At 33.8% G+C, this 7,526-nt stretch overlaps 1 pseudogene; it reads left to right on the top strand.

Moving 5' to 3' along the window:
- Positions 1-247: 247 nt before the first annotated feature.
- LOC123641458 lies at positions 248-823 on the top strand (annotated as a pseudogene).
- Positions 824-7,526: the final 6,703 nt, after the last annotated feature.

Genomic DNA, 7,526 nt, shown 5'->3' with positions numbered 1-7,526 from the left:
GTTCCTTCTCTCTGTCAGATCTTTGTTCCATGGTTATCTTCTCAGTGAGGACTTCCAGGAGTCCCCTGTTTAATATCACAACCATCCCTCATCCCCAGCATGGTGGACGGATGGGAGTTTGATGGAGCCATTGTAGATATGGGAGAATAAAGGGATGAGTTCTATTTTGAACACATTAAAATAGAAATGTTCTACAGTCAGTTAGGAAAACAAATTTGTAGCTCTCTTTGTTGCATCTACTGTAAGAATGAAGACCATTCTCAGCAATCAGATTATTGATGTTCCAGAAAATGGGAACATCACTCTGAAGGATGCACAGTTATTGTGAAGGGCCCCAGGGGAGCCCTGTGGAGGGACTTCAATCACATCAATGTAGAACTCAGTCATCTTGGAAAGAAAAGGAAGAGTCACCAGGTTGGCAAATGGTGGGGGAATAGAAAGGAGCTGGCTACCATTTGCAGTATTTGTAGTCATATATGGAACATGATCAAGGGTGTGACACTGGGTTTCCATTACAAAATGAGGTCTGGGTGTGCTTACTTCTCCATCAACATTGTTATTCAGGAGAATAGTCTCTTGTTGAATTCCGAAATGTCTTGGGTGAAAAATGCAGGGTTCAGATAAGGCCAGACATTACTTGTTCAGTATCTCAAGCCCAGAAACATGAGTTAATTCTTGAAGAAAATGACATTGAACTTGTATTAAATATCAAATTCAGCTGCTTTGATTCAGCAAGCCATAACAGTTAAAAACAAGGATATCACAAAGTTTTAGATGTGTTAATGTCTCTAAAAAAGAAGTAGTTCAACAGGCTGATGAATAAGATCTAAGAGTTGTTCAGCTACAAAAACAAGATGCTAAATGATTCCTAAAACATATTTGTGCTATTTTAAGAATGCAATAAAATCTCTCTATTAAAAAAAAAGAAAAACATATCTGTAGCATAGGAAAGATGTAAAGTTTAATTATATACTTTTAGAAGTTCTCTAAATAAAGGTAATATGGATATCAAGACTTCTGCTTTAGGGCAGGATGAAGTATTCATGGCAACTAAAAAAGCCAGATAAACTATGAAAAGGTCTTTTTAGGGTTTTAGTGAGCTGCTGAAGCAAAAAGGCTTAGAGAGACTGACATTCCAGAGAAAACAGAGGTAAATTCAGACGTAGAGTGAGGATCTGTGTTTTTCTCTGGGGACATTTGCTGATTCTTGGTATGACTTAAAGGCTGAAAACATGAGCTTGGTTAAGACAAGCAGCTGCTGCTGGGGCACAGATAAACAATCACAGTATGCAGTTATGTGGTTAGAGTGACAAAAATGGAGACTCAAGAGACCTCAAATACAGCCAATTTCCAAAGAATTTGTTATGTTCTGAAGATGTGTAGAACAAAAGCATAGGGAACTAAGGAAAATAACTTTAAAAAGCAGAGTAGAAATTTCAATATCCTTATACTGAAGAGAAAGCGATCTACTAAATTTGCAATTAAAAACCTATTGAAACCCATACCATAGGAGCAGATACAAATCATAGGTATACCAATTCTTACCAAAATTGGATCCCAGCCTGAGTGTGTGTAGTCTTTGATTGGATGAAAGTGATAAATTCTACATTCTAGTTTTATAGCAATGGAAAGGGCAAACCCTTTTTGGTGGGATTAATATATCCTCTGATGAAAAATATGACTCTACAGTTTCCTTTTTATATCCAATATATGACATTCAGTCAGGTGATATAGATGTTGGAGTTAGCAGAACTTAAAATAGCTTTGATTAATATGCTCAAGAAAAAAACAGTTACAATGTGGACAAATCTGGTAAAATTATAAAAAATATCAGCAGAGAATTTGAGACTAAAAAATAATCAAAGTGACATTCTAGAACTGAAAAATATAATATCGGGGAGTGGGGATGGAAATTCAATGGTTCAATTTACCAATTTACCAGGAAATTAGACACAGAATAAGACCAGTTTGGTGAACTGTAAAATGAGTCAATAGAAAATATTCAAGCTAAAGTACTGAGAAAATAAACCAGAAAAGGGCTTAAGAATGTGTGAAACACCAATAGTGTCAAAAGATAGTTAAAAGTTCTAATACACATGTAACTGGAGTCCCAGAAGGAAAAGACTCAGGGAACTGAAGTCCTGGAAGGAAAGAAATGAAACTTGATTGTAACTAATGTTTGTAAGAGATAATGACTCTAAAATAAAATGATGAAAAGTTATCAAATCACAGACTTAAGAAGCAGGGAAGCATGTACTCACCATCAAATTGGTTTCACTGATCATCACCTAAGAGCACATTTGGGAATAACACTAATCGGGTATTGGGCAGTGTGGGGGGGGGGGAGGGGATGAGTATATACCTACATAATGAATGCAATGCGCACTGTCTGGGGAATGGACACGCTTGAAGCTCTGACTCTGGGCGGGGGGGGGGGGCAGCGGCAAGGGCAATATACATAACCTAAACTTTTGTACCCCCATAATATGCTGAAATAAAAAAAAAAGCAGAGAGAACCCAAATCATTACAAATGCAAACAAATGCTATCTAGCAAATCATAGTAATTCTATTAAAACCTACATATAAGAGAATTTTAAAAGCAGTAAGAGGAAAATGACACTTTAAAGAAGGGACAATTAGACTTTCAGCTGATTTATTAAGAAAAGAAAGCCAGAAGACAAAGAAATGACATCTCTGAAATGTTGTAAGAAAAAAACTCGAAAACCTAGAATGCCATATCCAATACTTATATCCTTCAAAAATAAAGGTGACTAAGAGGTTTTCAATAAAAACTGAGAGAATTAATTCCCAGTAAGCCTGCTTTAAAAATATTAAAGAAAGTTCTTTTGGCAGAAGGAAAACGAAACAGGAAAACATGGAAAAGAATTGAGTGGATAAATATAAATAAATGTTAATTATACAAGATGATACTAGTAATGTATTGGGAAGTTTAAAATACATGTAGAATTAAAATTAACAATGAATACTTAAAAAGTAGGCAGTGGTATATGAAGTTTTAAAAGATTCCAGCATTAATGTGGAAATGGTAACAGTAATAATTTTTCTTAGGCAATTATATCAAGAATATATGCTATAATCCTGAGCATAAAACATAAAAAAGAATAGTAAAACAAAGTATAACTAACAAGTGTAGAATAAAAAAAATGAAAGAGAAAAAAGTTACAAGAGAGTAAAAGAAACAAAATAGATTAATCAAATACAATACAAATTGTAAAATAGCAGATACAGGTTCAAAGTTATCAGTACTAATATTAAATATAAATGAACTAAATATTATAAGTAAAATACTAAGATTATCAGATTGGGTTAAAAATACCTACATGATACTTACAGAAAATACATGTTAAATATAAAAGCACATAAAAGGTATAAGTGAAAATGTAGAAAAGGGTAATTTCATACAAACACTAGACAAAAACTGATATAGTTATACTAATATTAAGACAAAATAGTCTTCAAGGGAAGAAGCATTACTAAAGATAAGGAGTGAAACTTCACAAATAAATGGGTCAATACAGACAGAACATATCAAAACTCTGAAACTGTATGTATCCAATAGCATGGAGATATATATATATACACACACATATACACATACATTTTATATATATATATAATGTAGCTAGCAAACAGAAAAGATAAGTAGACTAATTCACAATCATTGTGGAGACTTTAACATACCTTTTGCAATAACTGATATAAAAATCAAATTAAAAAGTAAGAACATAGAAGATATAAGCAACATAATTAAATCTGACCTAATTGACACATATAGAACACTGCATCGAACAATGACAGACTTAACATTTTTTTATGTAAACATTGTACAAAATTGTTCTTATCCTCTGTAGTAGTCAGAGCTCTCCAGAGAAACAGAACCAATAGTACATATATATAAAGAGGGATTTATTATTAGGAATTGGCTCACACAATTATGGAAGTTGGCAAGTCCAAAATCTGTAAAGCCGAGGTCCCAGTTCAAGTACAAAGGCTAGAAACTACAGTCAAACCAGGAAGAGCTGATGTTTCAGTTCAAAGGCTGTCAGGCTGGAGAACCTCTCTTACTCAAGAGAGGGTTAGTCTTTTGTTCTATTCAGGGCTTCAGCTGATTGGATGCCACCCACCACCTTATGGAGAGTAACCTGCTTTACTCTGTCTACTAATTAAAATGTTGATGTCATTCAAAAGCTCCCTCACAGAAATACCCAGAATGTTTGACCAAATATCTGGGTACACCATGGCCCAGTCCAACTGACACATAATATTAATCACCACATGCTCATTATAAAGAAATTCTCCCTGTTTTCAGACCACAATGGAATCAAGCTATGAGTCAGAGAAAGATAGAAGGGAACATAAATTATCAATAATATGAATGAAAATGATACTTTACTACACATTCTAAAGACATGAAAAAAGATAAAAGTCTGAGGATTCAAATAAAATAAACAAATTTCTAAAAACACACAACTTTCCAAAATTGACAACAAAAGAAATAGAAAATTTGAATAGTGAATATTAAAGAAATTGAATCTGTTAAATTTTTCCTACAAAGAAAATCCTAGGTAGACAACTTAATTGGTGAATTATTCCAAGCATAAAAACAGAAAGAAGAGTAGTGTTACACAAAACCTCCCAAATAATAAAACAGAGAAAACTTCACAACCATTTTTATGAGGGCAACGTAACCTCAATTCAAGAACCAGACAAAAATATTGTTAGAACTACAATCCTGAAGAAGGACAGGGCTTAGAAGAGTCAGGAAAAAAAATGGAGGTCAGTAGGGCAGAAACGTAACAAGGAAGAGGGGCAAGAGTAAGACTGGGGGAAAATGAGGGCCAGCTATGTAGGACCCCACAAGCCAGGGAAGGGAATTTTGAAATTCATTTTGAAGCAACAGTCATTGGTTTGTTCACATTAATATATTTAACCTAATTACCAGATTTCAAATCATAATTACATTTATCAAGAAAAAGCTTCACCTGATATCACCTGTAAACAATGTTAAAGTTTATTGTTAAATCCTTTTAAATTCTTAAGAAACAATGGTCATATCACTTTTGCAATAAATTAAAATATAATAAAAGATTTAATATTTTTATTTATATATCATGCTATGACACATTTTAATAATTCATATTTGTTTCACAAAATAAAATGCTGATTTTTAAGGTCTTATAAATTGGATTATTAGAAAGCACACTGAAATCATGTCAATATCTAATGTTACTGACGATTTCTCCCCTCTTGCACTGTGAGTTTAAAAAGGTGTTCTAAAGTTTCCTTCTTTCCTTCTCTTATCTTGGTATTCCCTCTCTTTGTTCTTCCCTACCTCTTTTCTTCCTTCTTTCATGGAATACAGCATTGAGGCCAACATGTAGCCAAAAATGTCAAAAAAAGAAAAGCTGCCCTCAACTCTCAAGTATAGTCCAATAAGATTTTTAATAACTCACACAAGAAAAAATTTTATCATCTAGCCCATTAAAACAAAGTGTCAAAATATGACTCCAAGAATAATTCTGAAACTTCACGCTAAGTTGGAAAAAAACTCTGGAGAATATTTGATTCCACCTGACAGTCAAAGTATATTCCCTTTTATGAAATTACTAAAATCAAAGCCATGACTGCCATCAATGTGATGTTCTCAGTATAGGCTATGCTAAAGTAGCAAATAAATCCCAAAATCTCTATTTCTTAACACAGTAAAAGTTTATGTCCTGCCTTCACAAAGTATGGTGTGGGACAAGAGGATCTTCTAGGTGACATCTAGGATCAATTCTAGGTTATCTTCCTGAGATGATTCAAAGAACTAGGCTGCTTCCACCTATGTCTGCCATCTTGGGATTTTTGCTCCCGACCATATGGAGGAGTGAGAATGAGGAAGATCATGCAAATGTATTAGAAGCCCGGCAGTATACATCTCTTCCACTCACATTTCTTGCCCAGAATTAATCATTTGGTCTCATTTAAATGCACATAGTCTGGGAAATGTCTTCCTGTATGCCCGAGAGAAATAGAAAATGATTTGGTGGTCATATAGTATTGTACTATCACAAGCTGAAAATGCATATTTGAATAGCTAACAGGGTATGTAAGTCAACATTGAAGGCCACACAAATAAAATATCTGTTCTTATAAAAAATTATTCACGTCATTGTAATAAGACATAGAGTATGGCAAATCATGATAAAGAAATTATTCTCCATATTATGGATAAATTGTAGGTCATTTATATTCAGTTAAACAAAAGTAAATAATACTACATGATTTATTTTGCCTCTAGGCTAAACTACATGAAAACTCTAACTCTTAAAGGCCTTTTTCATCTTGGGGAACATCCTGGGCTGAAAAACAAGAGAAACTTTGAACAAAAGTATACAAAGATCCAATATTTTACTCAGAAACAATGCACACATTGATTATTTTTAGTAGTAAATTATAAATACTTCAAAATAACTTTTTCTTCCAACTACATTTTTAAAAACTGTATATTATATTTCAGGAAATTATGGAAAACTTGAATTTGCTTTAGTTTAATAGATAAAAAGTTGTAAACTTTATGGCTGAAACAAAAATATCAACAGAAAACAATGAAACAAGGAGCCAATGCCTGTCGAAGCAATAATTTAATAGCAGGAAGTTAGCCTGCAAAAAGTTAATTCTCTTATAAAAAGCCAATTTCTCTCTGCCCTCTGCAAGGCTTGTCTGGGTTAGAAATTCAAAGCACTAATTGCCTGAGTTTAGAAACTCCTGGGATTTATAAGAGTCTGAAGGTCAAAATACTAGAGCAGGTAAATGAAGGCTTATTAGCATGAACTAACAATTGCATTGTGGTGCTGCAGATATTTTGTATTAAATGAAAGGATGAAAGGGGAAAATAAGCCAAAGGAATGGTGAGTTAAAAGCTGGTGGCAGAAGGAGGGCTTAGAATAAAGCAGTCATTAAAAGTCCTTTGGAGTTAACTTCTTTAAAACAGCTAACGAGGTATGCTCCTGATTGCATGAATTTTTTTGGTTTTTTGGTTTCCTGCAGAGACAACAATTCACTGCTGACCTTGAATATGTACCCAATATGCAATTTTCCAAACGATTCTGATGTACATGGAAGGTTGTTGCAAAGCCAGAAAATGCTGTAAACAGAGATCTTGCAGAACGTTTTCCTGTTTGACCCTTTATACATTTCTGCTGAAACTCAGAACCGGTTTTCTTACCTACTCCCTCTCATGTTGTTTTCTCTCTCCAGCATGCTCAATTTCTAAACAATGTTCAGCTACCTCAGTAGCTGCTCTATCCTTTACAGCTTCTCTGTCTCCAGAGGGAACAAAGCCAAATGACAGGCACTCTGAAACAGCATCTCTGTTATCATTGAGAGGCAGAAGGGCAGTGTTCGTGCAAAACACCTCTGTCTTAAAGCATTTATTATAATCAGTGCCTTTTAAGATTTAAAATGGATTTTTAATTTATCTATTATTATAAGAGTAATACACTCATAAAAATTAAAACAA

Source organism: Lemur catta, chromosome 1 (genome assembly GCF_020740605.2).
Source record: "Lemur catta isolate mLemCat1 chromosome 1, mLemCat1.pri, whole genome shotgun sequence".
In the NCBI taxonomy this organism is placed as follows: Eukaryota; Metazoa; Chordata; class Mammalia; order Primates; family Lemuridae; genus Lemur; species Lemur catta.
The sequence above is the reverse complement of the archived record's forward strand: the minus strand, read 5'-3'. Positions and strand labels throughout refer to the sequence as shown.